Source organism: Bubalus kerabau, chromosome X, assembly GCF_029407905.1.
Source record: "Bubalus kerabau isolate K-KA32 ecotype Philippines breed swamp buffalo chromosome X, PCC_UOA_SB_1v2, whole genome shotgun sequence".
NCBI classification, from domain to species: Eukaryota; Metazoa; Chordata; class Mammalia; order Artiodactyla; family Bovidae; genus Bubalus; species Bubalus kerabau.
Genome location: NC_073647.1, coordinates 47,172,205 through 47,193,552, shown reverse-complemented (window position 1 = coordinate 47,193,552; position 21,348 = coordinate 47,172,205). Strand labels below are relative to the sequence as shown.

The window sequence follows — 21,348 nt, the reverse complement described above, 5'->3', positions numbered from 1 at the left end:
ATGGTCCCTGGCTCCAGGCAGCTCAGTGCAATCCCAAGGCCTCTGCTGCCGTCCCTGGGCAGCAGGGATGGATGGAGGGGTGTGTCGTCCATCTTCCTCCATCACCAGGCCGGGTAAGCCCGACCTGTGTTGTACAGTGACTTCACTCTGCTTGGCGGCCGGGCAGTAGGTGACCAGCTCTTCCCATGCTTCCTTGGTTCTCATCATGGTAGTGCCATGTGTCCTGCCACAGATCAGGGCAGCCAGCTCCCCTGCTTCCTGGGATGGAGGGCACCTGTGAGGGAGGCCTCTGGTCCAGTTTGCTCCCTTGAGGGTGGGGGCACCAACTGTTTATGGGGTGGGAGAGGTGGGCTGCTGTTGCAGGCTCCGAAGTTCAGAGACGTCTTGGATGTCCCTGTCTTCTGGGGCCTGCCTCCCAGTCTCTCTGGCCTTCATGTCAGTGATGCATGTTTTCCCGAGAGGACATCCAATGCCAGTGGGTCAATCCTGCCTTGGTGGAACGTTCAGTGTCTTTGAGGTTCAGCCACACCTGTTGAATCCACGAGCCTCTGCCCATAGTTCATCAGGCACTCTGTCTATCAGATCTAGTCCCTTAAATCTATTTCTCACTTCCACTGTATAATCATAAGGGATTTGATTTAGGTCATAACTGCATGGTCTAGTGGTTTTCCCTACTTTCTTCAATTTAAGTCTGGATTTGGCAATAAGGAGTTCATGACCTGAGCCACAGTCAACTCCCAGTCTTGTTTTTGCTGACTGTATAGCGCTTCTCTGCCGGGAGCTAGCATGAGGAACTCCGCCTGTGGCAAAGGTCATGAGGAAGGAGGTTTGACATACGCCAAGGTGGGATCGAGCCTCAGGAGTCCCCCTGGAAATTCTCGAGCATCTACCCCCAAATCTAGTGTCTGCCTACTTTACTACCTTGTGCTCTCACCTACACCTCTGACTTTATGGGGGGCTGTCCCCCACCACCTCTTTCGGAGAAGGAGTTAACTTAAGAGCTCCAGTTAATAATAATAATTCCTGGTCCTGATAGGAGTGTTTCAACCTACAAACTCCTCTGAAGGTTCTCTAGCCTGCCTGACAGGCTTTTCCGGCCACATGTGATTGTTCACAGCCTCTCAACCATGAGAGGCATGAGATGCTTTAAACCTCCTAAAGACAGGTTCTTTAGAGAAGTTAGAAAACTATTAGTATAGTATAGTGGGCTGATTAGAAATTGTATCGGTGAAGGGTTTTTCATTTGTTGAGCCAATGTTTGCTGCTAAGTCTCCACATCCCCTGCCCTTATACACATTAATGAATATATAGAAGAAATAAGTATTAACCTTTGATATTAATCACGTCAGACCTTAGGCTAAGCAAATTCTTTCCTTAATTAAAACCCACTGCACCCTCACCCTATAGGAATGTAACTTTATCTGGTACCTTCGGAAGGTGGCATCTGTTTTAAGAATAATCACCCCTGGAGAAATAAGTTTTCTGGTTGGCTGACCACTGTCACAAGGAGAGGGTCATAAATTGTCAGCAGGCCCCCTGGCCAGAAGATGATGTAACACCCCTAAGACCTCTGTATACATCTGTGTGAAGCACCTGACTTTAATAAAAGCCAGGACTGCTGACCCTGCATGACTTTTGTATAACATCTCAGTGTATAAAAACAGACCCTGGAAAAATAAAAAAATGGGATCAGTTCCTCGAAAGACTGGTCTCCCCATGTCATTCTTTCTCTCACCTTCTGGCTGAATCCCCATCTGGAATGTGGAGGCTCGTCAAGCCTACTAATTATGCCTGGGCTTCTAAGATCTGACCGGGGAGGCCTCAGTGTCTCCTCTCCTTCGGGAGAATGGGAGGACGCCTGTGGCCTATGTAGGTGACATAAATTCCTTATTTTGGTATTTTATTAGCTTTCCACATAAACCAAGTTATTCAGCCTCTTTTCTCCACTGAATTTTCCTACTGAGCTATCCTTATTCTATTACTGTTTATACCTCTAATTAATATTTAATTAAAGCTATTGTATCCAGTTCGCCCAAGCCATCTCCCCTTTGAATTTCCCTGGATTCACTGGGACTGGACCCCGGCACTTTTCCATCTTTGGCTGCAAAGAATATAATTAATCTCATTTCAGTGTTGACCATCTGGTGATGTTCATGTGTAGTTTTCTCTTGTCTTGTTGGAAGAGGGTGTTTGCTATAACCAGTGAGTTCTCTTGGCAAAACTTTATTAGCCTTTGCTTTGCTTCATTCTGTATTTCATGGCCAAATTTATTGACTATGCCAAAGCCTTTGACTGTGTGGATCACAGTAAATTGTGGAAAATTCTGAAAGAGATGGGCATACCAGACCACCTGACCTGCCTCTTGAGAAATCTTTATGCAGGTCAGGGAGCAACAGTTAGAACTGGACATGGAACAACAGACTGGTTCCAAATAGGAAAAGGAGTGAGTACATCAAGGCTGTATATTGTCACGCTGCTTATTTAACCTATATGCAAGGTATATCATGAGAAACGCTGGGCTGGAAGAAGCACAAGCTGGAATCAAGAGTGCCGGGGGAAATATCAATAACCTCAGATATGCAGATGACACCACCCTGTCGGCAGAAAGTGAAGAGGAACTAAAAAGCTTCTTAATGAAAGTGAAAGAGGAGAGTGAAAAAGTTGGCTTAAAGCTCAACATTGAGAAAACTAAGATCATGTCATCTGGTCTCATCACTTCATGGGAAATAGATGGGGAAACAGAGGAAACAGTGTCAGAATTTATTTTGGGGGGGCTCCAAAATCACTGCAGATGGTGATTACAGCCATAAAATTAAAAGACACTTACACCTTGGAAGGAAATTTATGGCCAACCTAGATAGCATATTAAAAAGCAGAGACATTACTTTGCCAACAAAGGTCCGTCTAGTCAAGGCTATGGTTTTTCCAGTGGTCATGTATGGATGTGAGAGGTGGACGGTGAAGAAAGCTGAGCACCGAAGAATTGATGCTTTTTTTTAAAAATTATAAATTTATTTATTTTAATTGGAGGCTAATTACTTTACAGTATTGTATTGGTTTTGCCATACATCAACATGAGTCCACCACAGGCATACATGTGTTTTGAACTGTGGTGTTGGAGAAGACTCTTAAGAGTCCCTTGGACTGCAAGGAGATCCAACCAGTCCATCCTAAAGGAGATCAGTCCTGGGTGTTCATTGGAAGGATTGATGCTGAAACTGAAACTTCAATACTTTGGCCACCTCATGTGAAGTGTTAACTCATTGGAAAAGACCCTGATGCTGGGAGGGATTGGGGGAAGGAGAAGAAGGGGACAACAGACATTGAGATGGTTGGATGGCATCAACGACTCAATGGACATGAGTTTGGGTAAACTCCAGGAGTTGATAATGGACAGGGAGGCCTGGTGTCCTGCGCTTCATGGGGTCGCAAAGAGTTGGACACGACTGAGTGACTGAACTGAACTGAGCCCACTTGGTATTAACAGTCACATGGTTCACTGCTGCCATGTCAATGTTTGCCAGCCCCTGCCGGGGTGTTGATGATCTTTGTGTCCCTGTCAATGATTTCTAAATCTGTAAATTCTCGTGGCCCCCAAGCCTTTTGGACAAAGCATTAGGAACAAGTGATCCTAGTCCCTTAAGAGTGAACACTTTCAGAGGACGGCCAGAGGCCCAGGGGTAGAGGATGTGTTACCTTCCTCCAGCCTTCAGCCTAGAGGGATGCCCTTCTTGGGACAGGCAGGACCGTGGGCCAGCCCCAGGTTAACCTGGATAACTACACACCCCACCGTCTGCCAAACAGCCTCAGGATGTGGTGTCTTTTGGTACCAACCATGGTCTTCTGTGGTGGAAATGGGTGGAACCTAGAGCTAAAAAGAAGGACCCTTGGCAAGCATGTGTATTCACTAATTTGTAATTCTGGAAACCTGTCCACCATCTTGTTTCAGGACATCTGGAGCCCTGTGCAGTCTCCCAATACAGCCCCAGAAAACATTGTTCGACCCACATAATTCTGGAATGTTAACGTGATTCAGGAGTCTCTGGTTTTGAGATACAGGCAATGCCACCAGAAGCTCAGCAGCATTAGGCTCACATGGTTGACTTGCTTTCATAGCACACTTCTCAAGGACCAATAGGAAATGCAGGTAGAGGAGATGAGCAGAAAGGGCTTTGTGCTGCTGCTGGTGCTTCTTGCCCTGCTGGGCAGCCTCCTCTGTCTCTGAGAAACCTGTGCATTAACTTTGGACAGGATGGAAAGCTGCCTTTAGGAAGTGGCAGTGGGGGCTCACTTGCTCCATGCTTGGTAGCTCATCAGTTTCTTAGGATTAACCTGGACCCTAAATTACAAAGGCCAGGTTTTCCCTGAGCAAAATTGTGGTTTCCGGTCAGCCCATGATCTGGAAGCTGTCTCTTGCTTGCCCATCTCAGCCGGCTTCTGTGCCCCAGTGACCCTTGAGGTACCCCAGTTATCCATGAGGGTATATGGCCATCAGCCTCACAGTGCAGGTCTGAGCAGTCCAGATAAGTGTCCTTGCCTGAGTTTGTCTTTAGCATTGTGGCATCGTGACTCAGAAGCCAGGGTTTTGGATCTTGAGCCAGTGATGACCCTTTTCATCAGGCTGACCCTTTTCAGCCTCAGGTTTTACATCTGTATGTTGAGTGTAGTAACAGTGCACAGTCACTAGGCAAGCAGGGAGGGTTCCGTGAGTTGAAAGTCTGGGATAAACTTGGTGCACAACGATGTTATGGGGAAGGCGACCAGGAAAAATATGCTGGGGTCTTTCATCTGCTTTTGGGACCTACCCTTGGCTGACAAGGGCAGAAGAAAGTGCTTCCTTGTCACCGGCCTGGTATCATGTCCCTCTGGGGTTCTGGGGACTGTTTTTAAGCAGTTTGCTATTGGCATAGCAACATTGCTGGGAGAAATATCAATTACCTCAGATAGGCAGATGACACAAACCTTATGACAGAAAACAAAGAGGAGCTGAGGAGCATCTTGGTGAAAGTAAAAGAGGAGGGTAAAAAAGCTGGCTAAAAACTCCACATTCAAAAAAGTAAGATCATGGCATCCGGGCCCATCTCTTCATGGCAAAAAGATGGGGAAACAATGGAACCAGTGAGATATTTCATTTTCTTGGACTCCAAAAATCACTTCAGATGGTGACTGCAGCCATGAAATTAAAAGACATTTGCTCCTCAGAAGAAAAGCTATGACCAATCTAAACCACATAGTAAAAAGCAGAGACATTTTTTGCTGACATAGTTCTGTCTAGTCAAAGTTATGATTTTGCCAGTAGTCATGTATGGATGTAAGAATTGGATCATAAAGAAGGCTGAAGGCTGAAGAACTGATACTTTTAAACTGTGGTGCTGGAGAAGACTCTTGAAAGTCCCTTAGACTGCAAGGAGATCCAACCAATCAATCCTAAAGGAAATCAGTCCTAAATTCATTGTAAGGACTGATGTTGAAGCTGAAACTCCAGTACTATGTCACCTGATACAAAGAAGTGACTCTTTGGAAAACAAAAACAAAACCAAAACCCTGATGATAGGAAACATTGAAAGGCAGGAGAAGGGGGTGACAGAGGATGAGATGCTTGGATGGCATCACTGAGTCGATGGACATGAGTTTGACCAAGCCCTGGGAGTTGGTGATGGGCAGGGAAGCCTGGTGTTCTGCAGTCTATGGGGTCACAAAGAGTTGGACAGGACTGAGCAACTTAACTCAACTGATGGGTCCAGATGCTATGCTAAGCAAATTACACATACTGAGTGGTTGCTATATAATTGAGTATACTAGTACACCCTCTTAACAGATGAGGAAGATAAGGTAACAGGTAGTAAAATTGTAGTGACAAGATTTATGCACAGAACCTGTTGTCCTTTTTAGTCCTCTGACTGACCATGAGACTCAGCCAAGTGACAGTGACCCTGCTGCTCCAGGGCCCTGGCAGGCAACCTGAAGTGAGGTCAGCGGGTGCAAACCACAGGGAGTGAGGGGGCTAGAACACATGGAGAGAGCATGATCTAGCCCAGGAGGAGCTGCCACTCACAATAGGAGGGTGTGCAGTCCAGGTGCCAGGCCTTTTGATTTGTCCAGAATGGCCAAAAAAGCTGAAGTTCAGTAAGAGATCTCCTGGTTTTTGAATGTTAGCTCCTTATTTTATTAAGGCACTCTCTATGCCAACCGACTACCTTTGCCACTCACTCAGAGCCTACAGGTGGCCCTCTCCTTTCTCCACAGCACTGGCTCCACACAGTGTGCCCTTAGCCAGAAGTTTGCTCTCAGACACTGATCCTCTGTCTGCCAGTGCTCCTTCCTGGGCTCAATGTGTTTGCTCAGCTTCATGAACTCATGCTGTTAAAGAATGGAGACAGACTCAGGGAACACGCCTGCTTCCATGTCTCCTCTTGTGGTTTACTCAGCTCAGTTTGGACTGCATCTCCGAGCTTTCCCACATCCTCTCTGCAGCAATCAGTGTCCTCTTGGCCAAAGTTCTCCCGAGGCATTGCACTGTGTCTGGCTATATCCTTTCTTCCTTTCACCTGGTCCATTTTTCTTCTCTCCCAGTTACACAGTCAGCCTCTTGGGACAAATCCAGTTCAGTTCAGTTCAGTCACAAATCCAGTTCAGTTCAGTTGTGACCGAATTTTTGTGACCCCATGGACCGCAGAATGCCAGGCTTTCCTGTCCACCACCAACTCCCACAGTTTACCCAAAATCATGTCCACTGAGTCGGTGATGCCATCCAACCATCTCATCCTCTGTCTTCCCTTTCTCCTTCTGCCTTCAATCTTTCCCATCATCAGGGTCTTTTCAAATGAGTCAACCCTTTGCATCACGTGGCCAAAGTATTGGAGTTTCAGCTTCAACATCAGTCCTTTCAATGAACATTCAGGACTGATCTCCTTTAGGATGGATTGGTTGGACCTCCTTGCAGTCCAAGGGACTCTCAAGAATCTTATCCAACACCACAGTTCAAAAACATCAATTCTTCAGTGCTCCACTTTCTTTATAGTCCAAGTCTCACATCCATACATGACTACTGGGAAAACCATAGCATTAACTAGACGGACCTTTGTCTGTGAAGTAATGTCTCTACTTTTTAATATGCTGTCTAGTTTTGTCATAACTTTTCTTCCAGCGAGTAAGTGTTTTTATAATTTCATGGCTGGAGTCACCATCTGCAGTGATTTTAGAGTCCCCAAAAATAAAGTCAGCCACTGTTTCCACTGTTTACCCATCTATTTGCCATGAAGTGATAAGACCGGATGCCATGATCTTAGTTTTCTGAATGTTGAGCTTTAAGCCAACTTTTCCACTCTCCTCTTTCACTTTCATCAAGAGGCTCTTTAGTTCTTCTTCACTTTCTGCCATAAGGTTGGTGTCATCTGCATATCTGAGGTTATTGATATTTCTCCCGGCAATCTTGATTCCAGCTTGTGCTTCTTCCAGCCCAGCGTTCTCATGATGCATTCTGTATATAAGTTAAATAAGCAGGGTGACAATATGCATCCTTGACATATGCTTTTCCTATTTGGAACCAGTCTGTTGTTCCATGTCCAGTTCTAACTGTTGCTTCCTGACTTGCATACAGGTTTCTCAAGAGGCAGGTCAGGTAGTCTGGTATTCCCATCTCTTTCAGAATTTTCCACAGTTTATTCTGATCCACACAGTCAAAGGCTTTGGCATAGTCAATAAAGCAGAAATAGATGTTTTTTTCTGGAACTCTCTCTCTTTTTTGATGATCCAGCAGATGTTGGCAAATTGGTCTCTGGTTTCTCTCTCTTTTCTGAAACCAGCTTGAACATCTGGAAGTTCACAGTTCACGTACTGCTGAAGCCTGGCTCAGAGGCTTTGGGGCATTACTTTAATAGCGTGTGAAATGAGTGCAATTGAGCGGGAGTTTGAGCATTCTTTGGCATTCGCATTTTGGGACAAGTCCAAAGTCTTGCTAATTACCTCACTCTTCCCATCTTCTCCCAAGTGTGATCTCAGTGCTTAATAGGTTTACCTTTCTAATATTTGCTGAATTAAACATAAAAATTCACAGGAGACTTGTCCTTAGACCAAGACTCTGACTCCCTGTGTTCACTGAGGATGCCAGGCGAGGGGGTTAATTTGACAGGCTGGCCCAGGGTCCTCAGGAGTCCCAGTAGGCATGAAGTTGTATTCTATGGGACCCTCCCTCTGGGGTGACTGGATCCTCTTTTTCCCACTGGAGGGGGCCTCCATGACCCTTTAGAGAAGGCTGCAGTCCCAAAACAGCCTGATGGCACAGATGCTTGTTGGGGGGCTACAGCATCAATGACACTGGGGGACACAGGGAACCACACATCTTCTCATGCAGGCCCCTCAACAGGCACCAGATTTCAGAAACGTTTTGTGGAAAAGATGTTTTAGCTGAAGAGGGTTAACAGCAGCAGGTATCTGTCCATAACCAACGGCCAGAGTTTATTCAAACTCGTCCATTGAGTAGGTGATGCCATCCAACCATCTCATCCTCTGTTGTCCCCTTCTCCTTCCACCTTCAATCTTTCCTAGCATCAGGGTCTTTCCAAATGAGTCAGCTCTTCTCATCAGGTGGCCAAAGCTTTGTAGTTTCAGCTTCAACATCAGTTCTTCCAATGAATATTCAGGACTGATTTCCTTTAGGATGGACTGGTTGAATCTCCTTGCACTCCAAGGGACTCTCAAGAGTCTTCTCCAACACCACAGTTCAAAAGCATCAATTCTTCAGCACTCAGCTTTCTTCATAGTCCAACTCTCACATCCATACATGACTACTAGAAAAATCATACCCTTAACTAGACAGATCATTGTTGGCAAAGTAATGTTTCTGCTTTTAAATATGCTGTCCAGGTTGGTCATAACTTTCCTTCCAAGGAGTAAGAGTCTTTTTGTTTCATGGCTGCAGTCACCATCTGCAGTGATTTTGGAGGTCCCAAAAGTAAATCCTGCCACTGGCACTGTTTCTCCGTCTATTTGCCATGAAGTGATGAGACCAGATGCCATGATCTTTGTTTTCTGAATGTTGAGCTTTAAGCCAACTTTTTCACTCTCCTCTTTCACTTTCATCAAGAGTCTCTTTAGTTCTTCTATGCTCTGGTGTCGCAAAGAATCAGACATGACTGACAAACTGAACTGACTTCCTCTCAGTCTTTCAGTGGAGACCAGTCCTCCTGTCTTCCCATTTTCTCTGCTTCTCTGAATTTAAGTGCAGCAATTATCTATTATGGTCTTGAAGGGGTCATCTTTTCGGGGAGCATCACTGTAGAGTCTGTAGCATAGTCAGCTGGGGGTGGGGGTGGGGTGGACCTGGATTTGATGGACCACAAGTCACATCTTTCCTTAGGGTCTGCCAGAACCTATGCCTGGGAGTTCAGTGGTACCACGTCTGAAGCCAGATGTGAGGCAGAGACTTCCTTTTCCTCAGTGGCTTTCACTGTCCTATTGGGGGCAGGGTGGGATGCCAAGTTTATGGAGCAGAAGCCCTGAATGTCAGGCCAGATCTGGCTGTGTTATCTCAGGTATATATGCTCCCCTCTCCCAGCACTGCAACCCTTGCCACGGAGGACCAAGAGGAGTGTGTTCTGATTAGAAAAATAACAAAAGGAGCAAATCCCCAGGCTGGCTGCTTACAGAGATCCAGGCTACCTCCAACGTGCCATCACCATTAGTAACGTCTCCTGCCCTGCTTAAACATACCTTCTGGTCTGAGACCTCTTGGTCCCTCAAGACTGATCACTTCCCCCAGCTTCTGCTCTCCCTGCCCGATTGAAGAGGGGTGCTATTGGGCAGGTGAGGCCCTCATGGGCTCCGGGCACATACTGGGTCATCTGTTGTGACAGTCTGGCCTCCATCAGAGACCAGGACTTCTCCTGATATGCTGCCTATGTAAGTGCCCTCCATGAGCATGACCCCGGTTCTTTCACCCACATGCTGCCCTGGGCCAGATGCACCTCTGTTTCCCACATTCCAGCTGTCTGCCTGGTCATGGCTACGCCTGCTCCAGTGCAGATCGGACACATGAACTAAGCAGGGCATGTGTAAGGGTGGGCAGTTGATGGGAAAACAGGCATCCACAAATTCGGTCTCAATCTGTTCTCTTCAATGTGGCTTGGGAGCAAGCCCATGAGCACATGCTCCTGGAGTGGGGAGTCTGTTTTCTCACAGCTTTCCTGTTAGTCCACATAGCCCTGCAACCATCTAAGGCTGTTTCTCTTCCCTGTGTCAGACCCAGGACTTGTGTGTCCAATATATGGCTCGAATCACTCACACCCAGGGCATATCTTTAACGGTGTAAACTCCCTTATATTCTGAGTCCTCTCCCATGGGCACACGTCAGGACTTGGGTCATCTTTTACCCTTCATACCTTGTTCCCTGTGGATCTTTCTTTGAGAGTACATTTGGGAATGTTTATGCATTTTCCAATTAGTTTTTTGAGCTAATTATTCTACATGTTGATGGATTCTTTTTATTTTTTTTTTTCATTCAAGTATATTTGATTTACCATATTGTGTTTCAGGTATACATCAAAATGATTCAGCTTTACATATACATGTGTTTGGACTTCCCACTTGGATCAGTTGTTAAAGAATCACCCTAAAATGAAGGAGATTTGGGTTCAATCCCTGGGTTGTGAAGATATGCTCAGAGGGACATGACGAGCCTTTCCAGTATTCTTTCCTGGAGAATTTCATTTACAGAGGAGCCTAGCAGGCTACAGTCCATAGAGTCACAAAGAGTAGGGCACATCTGAATCAACTGAGCTTGCACAGGCACACATACATATATCTATTTCTTTACAAATCCTTTCTTCCTTTATGTTGTTACAGAATTTCTAGCAGAGTTGCCTGTGGTTTTGTAGTAGGTCTTTGTTGGTTATCTATGTTATATAAAGTAGTATGTGTATATATATATATATATATATATATGTTCTTCCCCAACTCCCAATTCCTTCCCCTGCCCCATCTTTCCATTTGGTAACCATCAACTTGGCTTCTATGTAGATGTGTTTTTGATGTTCTTTGGGGGAGGCAGTTTAATTCTTTGAAGTCCTCCTGCTTTTCTATTTTTGCTTTTGTTACCTATGCTTTCGGTGTCACATACATAAAATCACTTCTAAGACCAATGTTTACACCTTCTCCAGGATGTTTTCTTCTAGTTGATTTATAGTTTCAGATTTTGCATTTAAATCTTTAATCAACTTTGAGTTTAGATTTTGATGTGTTTTAAGGTAAGGGTCCTATTTCAATCTTTTGCATTTAGATTTCTAGTTGCCCATGGCAGTTAATTGAAGAGATGGTGAGGTGAAACTTAATCATGATCATCTCAAGGCAGTAATGACTGACAAGCCTGTAGCAAAGGCACTGGAGTGAGGGACTTGGCCAGGATCATGTAAAGTTTGGGGACTCCCACTTGATTCCCGATGATAGGTGGATGTGATCCTGGGCAGATGCATTCTGACCCTAGGCACATAGACTTGCTCTTGACCTCTGCCAATCAAGAGAAGCCTCTGGGCCAGCAGTATTGTGCACTCATCATGAGTCCATGGGCACTGCTTTGGATTTTGCATTTGGTGTCCTGCAAAAGGGTTTTATTAATACAAGGACATAGAGCTCCTCTTGACTACTGATACAATAAGCTTCTCATTTAAGTTCTTTGACTTCTGATCCACTCTCTAGTTTATGGTTTTTAGTATATTTTCAAACAGATTCTTGGACATACTTGGCAGAAGAGAGTGATTCTCTCCCTTACAGTCTTAGATAAACCAAATTTTGATAATATTTTATATCACCACCCTTTTGATTTCTAATCCGTTTCCCTCTGTGGCATGCATTTCTGATAAGATACATACTTCAAAACCTGCCGGGAGCCGGCATATTGCATATTGAGTGAGGATCTGTAATAGCTCAACTGGAATTCTATCACTGCCTGGAGCCAGCGTGAGGCACTCCGCCCATGACAAAGGTCATGAGGAAGGAGGCTCGGCATACGCAAAGGCGGGATCGAGCCTCAGGAGTCCCCCTGGAAATTCTCGAGCATCTACCCCCAAAACCAGAGTCTGCCTACTTTCTGCTTTGTGCTTTCACCTACACCTCTGACTTTACGGGGGGCTGTCTCCCACTACCTCTCTCTGAAAAAAGAGTTAGCTTACAGCTCCAGTTAATAATCCCTGGGCGTGACAAGAGTGTTTTAACCTACAAACTCCTCTGAAGGTTCTCTAGCCTGCCTGACAGGCTTGTCCGGCCACATGTGATTGCTCACAGCCTCCCAACCATGAGAGGCACAAGATGCTTTAAACCTTCTAAAAACAGGTTCCTTAGAAAAGTTAGAAAATTATTAGTATAAGTATAATGGGCTGATTAGAAATCATATTGGTGAAGGGTTTTTCATTTGTTGAGCCAATGTTTACTGCTAAGTCTCCACATCCCCTGCCCTTATACACATTAATGAATATATAGAAGAAATAAGTATTAACCTTTGATATAAATCACGTTAGACCTTAGGCTAAGTAAATTCTTTCCTTAACTAAAACCCACTACACCCTCACCCTATAGGAATGTAACTTTATTTGGGTGGCGTCTGTTTTAAGAATAATCACCCCTGGAGAAATAAGTGTCCTGGTTGACTGACCGCTGTCACAAGGAGAGGGTCGTAAATTGTCAGCAGGCCCCCTGGCCAGAAGATGATGTAACACCCCTAAGACCTCTGTATACATTTGTATGAAGCACCTGACTTTGATAAAAGTCAGGACTGCTGACCCCGCGTGACTTTTGCATAACATCTCAGTGTATAAAAGTAGACCATGGAAAATAAAGAATTGGGATCAGTTCCTCGAAAGACTGGTCTCCCCATGTCTCTCTCTCTCTCTCTCACTCTGGTTGAGTCTCCATCTGGAGCGCGGAACCCACCATGCTTACTAATTATGCCTGGGCTTCTAAGATCCGACCGGGGAGGCCTCAGTGTCTCCTCTCCTTCGGGAGAACGGAAGGACGCCTGCGGCCTACGTAAGTGGTGCAAGCTTCTTGTCTTGAAGTTTTATTGGTCCCCCGCGTAAACCAAGCTACTCAGCCTCTTTTCTCCACTGAATTTTCCTACTGAGCTATCCTTATTCCATTACTCTTTATATCCTTAATTAACGTTTAATTAAGCAGTTGTTCCCCGACCCTCGCCTAGCCGTCTCTCCTTCGAATACCCTGGATCAGCTGGGGCTGGACCCCGGCAGGTGGCGCCCGAGACAGGATATTCCAAGGTAAGCTCCCTGCAATTAGGGTCATCAGCTCTATTGCTCCCCCATTCTCGGAACAACTGGGTCATCAGCTCTCTTGTTCCCCCACGGAGCAGTTTGGGTCATCAGCTCTACTGCTCCTCCCTCGGAACAGTTTTGGGCCATCAGCCGGCTGTTCCCCCCCCCGGGACAATCTGGGTCATCAGCCCAATTGTTCTTCCAGTTCGGGACGGCTAGGACCCCACTCAAGGGTGCCGCGGACCCCCCTGTAGGATAGACAGGGCGAGAGGAGTGGGAAGTGTTGAAAGTGTTGAAGAGTTAGAGAGAAAAAACGGTTTCTAAAAAGGCTGACAAGAAAGGCCTGATCTTTTGATAGCTAAAAGCAAAATCTATTATACTTAATTTTCTGACATGGGTAACACTGAAACTAAGAATGGCAACTCTTTATACAAGTAATCTTGAAACTGTTAAAGAGGCTACTGTTAATTTAGATACTTGGGTGAAGGTAAAAAACCAACTAAAAACTTATCCTATAAATATGATTAAAAATGTTCTGGACCCTCGTCATGAGGCTGTGGGATAACCTATGGGAGAGGCTATAGCGGTGGATGGTAGTGGGTCTCCACCTTCTGCGCAGATCATATTTTCTGCCATTGATGAGGAAAAGGAGGGAGACTGTGCTCTACCTCCCGAGGAGTGAGAGGGCTTACAGGACGCTGCGGCCGGGCGCCCTGGTGAGCCCCCTCTCCCTCTACACAAACCTTTAAAAATTTATCCAACAATTTCTGATTTAAGGCGACTACTCCACCTCCGCTTGCACCTCCCAGGGCCTAAGAATTCCCCAGTTTACATCCAAAGCCTCCCAGAGCATTGCCTAGGGTTGAACAAGATTAAAAGTTTTCTTTTAAACAAAGGAGCTTTTAAAGAATACACAATATACAGAGCCTGCTCCTTGCAAAAAACCCCCTCAGGGGGGCCTCACCCAAGCAAAAAAAAAAAAAAAAAAAGAGAAAAAGAAAAAAGTGAAAAAGAAAAAAGGAAAGAAAATAGAGAAAGATCTAAAGATAAAAAAAGAACTAAAGAGTGAAAAGGAGAGAGGAACGGAGAAATAAGGAATCAGGGAATGCAGCAAGATAGAAAAAGGAAAAAAGGAAGTTAGAAAAAGAGATACAGAGAGAAAGAGAGGGGGAGAGAGAGAAATAAAGTAAGAAGGAAAAAGGGGGAATGAAAGAGGGAAACAGGAAGGAAATGATAGAAAGTAAAAGAGAAGAGAAGAGGAAGGAAAAAAGATAGAGTGAGGGAAAGAAAACTTGAGAAAGATTTAGAGAAGAAGGAAAAAAAAAAAAAATCAGCAGAGGAGAGAGGAGAGGACTTAGAGGACACTGTGGCCTGACGCCCTGGCGAGCTACCTCCCCCTCTGCGCAAACTTTAAAAAAAAACTTATCCACCACTTTCTGATTTGGGGCGATAGCCGCCGCCTCCGTTTGCGCCTTCCAGGGCCCAAGAGTTCCCCACTTTGCCCCCAAAGCCTCTCAAAGTGTTGCCTAAGCCTGAAAAAGATAAAAAGTTTTTTAAACAGTGGAGCTTTTAAAACAGACTGCATGCACAATATGCAAAGGTGCTCCTTGGAGAAAACCCCCTCAGGGGGGTCTCACCCAGGCTAAGAGAAAAGCAGAAAGGTAAGGGGATTTAGCAACAATATTAACCCTTGACAAGCCGGTTACTCCAATTCCAATGGGAGTGGCCGGCCCCCTACCTGAGGGCATTGTAGGACTTGTGCTAGGGCGTAGCTCGCTTTCTTTTCAAAAAATTTCGGTGGTGCACGGTGTAGTCGATTCTGATTATATTGGAGAAATTAAAATTTTGACCTCACCGCCTACTAAAACTGTGCAAATTAATAAAGGTCAAAGAGTAACACAGCTTTTGCTTTTACCTTAGTATCAGACAGGAAAAAACTTGACTTCTCAGGCTAGGAGCCACAGAGTATTTGGATTTAGTGATCTAGCTTTTTGGGTGCAGGAAATTACAGCTCCAAGGCCTTTAAAAGATCTTTTAATTCAAGAAAATAAAATGTCAGGGCTATTAGACACAAGAACAGACATCTCTTAACATTGCTGGAAAAAACTGGCCCAGTTCCTGGCCCACGCATACTACTGAAAATGAGTTGGTGAGATTAGAGAAAGTGGTATGCAGGGTGGGAATGCTGTAGAAAAAAAGGTGAGGGAGAGTTTAAAACCTTGAGGAGTAGTGAGTTCCCCATTGCTGGAAGTATTCAAGCAAAGATTAGATGGTTGCTTGTCATATAAAAAGCTATTGACCAGATTTAGTTTACAAAACTATAATTGGAGAAGCTTATAAAGATGTTGTACAACACCTCTTTACTTGCTTCTCATATTTAAGTCTGCCAAAAGTTTTAAAAACTGCCCCTTTGAAGCGGAGAGATTGTTTACTAACTTTAAATGATTTCCAAAAATTATTAGGGGACATTAACTAGATACGCCCACATTTAAAACTGACTACTGCAGATTTAAAGCCTTTATTTGATTGCTTAAAAAGCGATCCTAATTCCAGTTCTAAGCGAAAGTTGACTAAGACGACAGACAGACGGCTCTTGTTAAAGTAGATGAGACTTTAAGTGATCAGTTAATTAGGATTAATAATACCAAAAGATGAGATTAAATTATTCTTGCCACAAAACATACACCTACAGGGTACTTGTGACAAAAAGGCCCATTGGTTCCATCTACCAGTGACCCCAAGAAAAATAGTTTTATCTTATCCCAGCTTGGTGGCACAATTAATTATAAAAGGAGGAAGAAAGAAGTGTGGAACTTTTTACAAAAAGAAGTAACAAATATAGTAATTCCATTCAATAAGGATCAACTGCAAGTCTTTTACAAAATAATGATGATTGGCAAGTTGCCCTGATAGATTTCAGGGGTCAAATTTTGTTTCATTTGCCCTCAAGCCCCCATAGTAGTTAAAAGTTCAAAAATGTTAGATTGGCAGTTTAAAGATACCTGTGAAACTTTCCAACCCTATGTAGTTCCTATGCTCTCCTTTACCCTATGGGAGAGGGACGTGCTGTCTCAAATAGGAGATACTCAGAGAAGGGTTTTTTCAATTTCTTAGTTATCAACAGGCGGTACAATTAACAATACTATATATATTATTATTATAAATACATAATATAAATATATTTGCCTAATTACAGTTTGCCTAATTAGATATGGGTATACATAATTCTATTTATAGATCTATACTTAACTAATTTGTATATAAATTAAAATGTATACTATATATGCATATTATATATATACTGTATAATTAAATGTATATTGCAGTAATATAATGTGTGTGTGGCTGATATTAATTGGTATGGATTGATGCTGTGATGATATATGTTCTATATACTGTATAATTATATTATATATGTGTGACATATATTATTGCAGTACATTGGTTTGTGTTGGTTGGTATTAGCTGTGTACGTATTGTATTGCTTTAATATATATTAATTAATAATTATAAAGATTAATTCAAGTATATTGATTTATATATATTAGATGTCAATAAGTTTATACTTGTTGCCATATATAAATACATATATAAATACATTTTGCATTTAGGCATATCTATATACCAAAATGAGATAAGGAGTTTATACATTTATTATTTAAATTTATACAGAGACCCAAACTAAACATTAGACCTAAATTAACATATCCCTAAATTTATGTTGTTAAAATGTAAATTTTAAAAAATTTAAAAAATTAAATTGACAACTGCTTGACAATTCCTTTACCATGAAACCCCCATAGGTGTAATTGGGGTAGCCAGACAAAAAATTGGTTCTATGGCAAAACGGCCCCCTAGAGTGGGTCCATCTTCCCGCTCAAACTAAAAAAGTAGTGGCTTCTTATCCAGGATTGATAGCTACTTTGATATTAAAAGAAAAAAGCGGAACATTAAATTATTTGGTAAAGAGACATCAGAAATTGTAATTCCATATAATAAGAAACAACTTGATGCTCTTCTAATGTTTGAAAATTGGCAGATTGCTATAGGGAACTATTTTGGTCAAATTTTTGCATCATTTACCTTCACATGTTTTGTTGAATTTTATATCCAGACATCCAGTTATTTTTCCTGTCAGATGTAAACAATCTCCTATTCCAAATGCCCAGATAGTTTTTACTGATGGGTCAGCAAATGGTAAAGCCTCCATAGTCACTAAAAATCACCAAAAGGTTTTAGAAACATGGGAAACTTCAGGTCAAAGAGCTGAAATAACAGCAGTCATAGAGGCTTTTGCTATGTTTGCAGATGAGGAATTTAATCTTTACTCTGATTCTCAGTATATTGTCAGGTTGTTTCCACACATTGAAACAGCGGTTTTGCCTGAAAATAAAACTACCATATTTCATTTGTTAAGTAATTTACAGCAACAAATTTAGAAAAGAAAGAAAATATTTTTTATTGGACACATTTGGGCTCATTCCGGATTGCCCGGCCCTTTAAATGCCTTTAATGATTTGGCTGACTTGTTAACCAGAAATACAGTGGCTACTGTGATTGAGGAGGCCAGAGCCTCTCACTCACTTCATCATCAAAATGCTACTGCTTTAAGATATCAATTCCAAATTCCCAGAGAAACTGCTCGGGAGATTGTGCGCTCTTGCTTACACTGCCCCACTGTTTATAATAGTTTACCTATGGGAGTTAATCCTTGCGGTCTCAAACCTAACGTACTCTGGCAAATGGATGTTAACTCATGTCTCTTCATTTGGAAAACTGTCCTTTGTTCATGTAACTGTAGATACCTTTTCTCACGTTATTATTGCAACTGCTCGTACAGGGGAAGTAGTTAAAGATGTGATACAACATCTCTTTACTTGTTTTTCATATTTGGGCCTGCCAAAAGCTCTAAAAAACTGACAACGCTCCTGCTTACACTTCTAAGTCTTTTCAGGAATTTTGTATAAAGTTTCAAATTAAACATAATACTGTCATCCTTTATAATCCCCAGGGACAGGCCATTGTTGAAAGAGCGCATCAAACATTAAAAATCCAAATTCAAAAACTAAAAGAAGGGGAGTTTAAGTATAGCTCTTCCCATCAAATCTCCCCATCAAACATGCTCTTTTCGTAATAAATATTCTAAATACTGATCTGGCTGGAACTACTGCAATGCTTCGTCATTGGTGCCTAGAGCAATTAAATGCAAAACCATTATTCAAATGGAAGGACCTCTTCTCAGGACAATGGGAGGGTCCTGACCCATTATTAACTAGCGGTCGAGGATGTGCTTGTATTTTTCCAGAGGACGCAGATTCACCAATTTGGGTTCCAGACAGGCCAGGTTCGAGGCACGCGCTTGCTCGCCCCGCCCACCAGGCAGCTCTCGCCTCCGCGCTTCCAGCCTCGCCCTGCACCCTCCTCGCTGCACCCCACGACCTAGAGCAAAGAAGTTTGTGCAGCAAGTGAGGGCCAGAGAGGAGAGCGCACCCGCAAAGTGCCATCCAGACCAGCGCAGCGCCCGCCAGCAGGGGAGACAAGATAAACATCGAGATCCCGGCGAGACTGACAGGGCTGCTGCAGCGTGAACTCCAACCAAAAAATAATTCTACTTATTCTGTTTTAGCTTGTCTACCCTTGCCTTATGTTTTCCTTTTTACTAATGACTCCCACAAACTTAATGTATTCATGAATTATTCAGGTGGACCTAACGTGGTAACTTGTGAACAATGCATGCTTTCATCTTATTTAAACCCTCAATGTAATGTTTGCTCCTTTGTGGTGTTACAATGCCCATCCTATCTTATGGTGCCTATATGATAGCTATGGTCTTGCTGTGTTACAACAACTGCAGGATTTAATGCAATCGCGATGGTTTGTAGGCTTACTTATTTTAGGAATATCAGCTTTAATAGCAGCAATTAGTTCTGTTACTGCGGCAGCAATATCATTGACTCAACAAGTGCATACTGCCCAATATGTTGATACCATGTCTAAAAATGTTTCTTTAACTCTAGGAACTCAGGAAGCTATAGATAGGAAATTAGAGATGAGAGTAGATGCCTTAGAAGAAGCAATTATGCATATTGGGACTGAGTTACAGGCTTTAAAGGTGAAGATGGCTTTGACATGCCACACTGATTACAGGTGGATATGCGTGACATCTTTGAAGGTAAACGAGACAGATTATGAATGGGAAAAGATTAAAAATCATATTCCAGGTGTTTGGAATAGTTCTGATATTGGCCTGGACTTAGGGAAACTTCATAATCAAATACAGACCTTGGAACACTCTCGACTGGATTTTACCGCCGCTGGAGCAGCTAATGACTTTTTTCACACCTTCTCTAACTTAATTTCTGGAAAAAACATTCTGTCTAATCTTCTCATAATCATTCTTCCTTGTATTGTCAGGATTCTTCGGCAGAACATTCAGAAGCTCGCGACTGAGCTGCATCTGGCTGTTTTAAGAAATAAAAAAGGGGGAGATGCCGGGAGCCGGCATATTGCATATTGAGTGAGGATCTGTAATAGCTCAACTGGAATTCTATCACTGCCTGGAGCCAGCGTGAGGCACTCCGCCCATGACAAAGGTCATGAGGAAGGAGGCTCGGCATACGCAAAGGCGGGATCGAGCCTCAGGAGTCCCCCTGGAAATTCTCGAGCATCTACCCCCAAAACCAGAGTCTGCCTACTTTCTGCTTTGTGCTTTCACCTACACCTCTGACTTTACGGGGGGCTGTCTCCCACTACCTCTCTCTGAAAAAAGAGTTAGCTTACAGCTCCAGTTAATAATCCCTGGGCGTGACAAGAGTGTTTTAACCTACAAACTCCTCTGAAGGTTCTCTAGCCTGCCTGACAGGCTTGTCCGGCCACATGTGATTGCTCACAGCCTCCCAACCATGAGAGGCACAAGATGCTTTAAACCTTCTAAAAACAGGTTCCTTAGAAAAGTTAGAAAATTATTAGTATAAGTATAATGGGCTGATTAGAAATCATATTGGTGAAGGGTTTTTCATTTGTTGAGCCAATGTTTACTGCTAAGTCTCCACATCCCCTGCCCTTATACACATTAATGAATATATAGAAGAAATAAGTATTAACCTTTGATATAAATCACGTTAGACCTTAGGCTAAGTAAATTCTTTCCTTAACTAAAACCCACTACACCCTCACCCTATAGGAATGTAACTTTATTTGGGTGGCGTCTGTTTTAAGAATAATCACCCCTGGAGAAATAAGTGTCCTGGTTGACTGACCGCTGTCACAAGGAGAGGGTCGTAAATTGTCAGCAGGCCCCCTGGCCGGAAGATGATGTAACACCCCTAAGACCTCTGTATACATTTGTATGAAGCACCTGACTTTGATAAAAGTCAGGACTGCTGACCCCGCGTGACTTTTGCATAACATCTCAGTGTATAAAAGTAGACCATGGAAAATAAAGAATTGGGATCAGTTCCTCGAAAGACTGGTCTCCCCATGTCTCTCTCTCTCTCTCTCACTCTGGTTGAGTCTCCATCTGGAGCGCGGAACCCACCATGCTTACTAATTATGCCTGGGCTTCTAAGATCCGACCGGGGAGGCCTCAGTGTCTCCTCTCCTTTGGGAGAACGGAAGGACGCCTGCGGCCTACGTAAGTGGTGCAAGCTTCTTGTCTTGAAGTTTTATTGGTCCCCCGCGTAAACCAAGCTACTCAGCCTCTTTTCTCCACTGAATTTTCCTACTGAGCTATCCTTATTCCATTACTCTTTATATCCTTAATTAACGTTTAATTAAGCAGTTGTTCCCCGACCCTCGCCTAGCCGTCTCTCCTTCGAATACCCTGGATCAGCTGGGGCTGGACCCCGGCAAAAACCTATCCGACAAACTGCATGTAATGAACTGCAAGTGATTAGAGAACGTGAAAATATTAATATACAAGAGAATGATTAAGAACATTTCCTTGGGAGTTGACCATTCTGCTGGCCTCAGAAGGTTGCTAGTTTCTGAGTCACAGATGATAGGATGGACACAGGCATAGAGGAAAGGAGAAGGTCTTAGGGAAATCGTTGTGTCAGACAATAGAGGTTGTTATGGACACAGCTAGACGGGT

At 43.5% G+C, this 21,348-nt stretch overlaps 1 long non-coding RNA gene across 1 annotated transcript; it reads left to right on the top strand.

The window, feature by feature from the left end:
• Positions 1 to 11,880: 11,880 nt before the first annotated feature.
• On the top strand, positions 11,881 to 20,722 carry LOC129639339 (uncharacterized). Its single transcript, XR_008708346.1, has 2 exons — positions 11,881 to 13,262; positions 18,562 to 20,722. It is a non-coding gene; the product is annotated as an uncharacterized LOC129639339 (long non-coding RNA).
• The last annotated feature ends 626 nt before the right edge of the window (positions 20,723 to 21,348 follow it).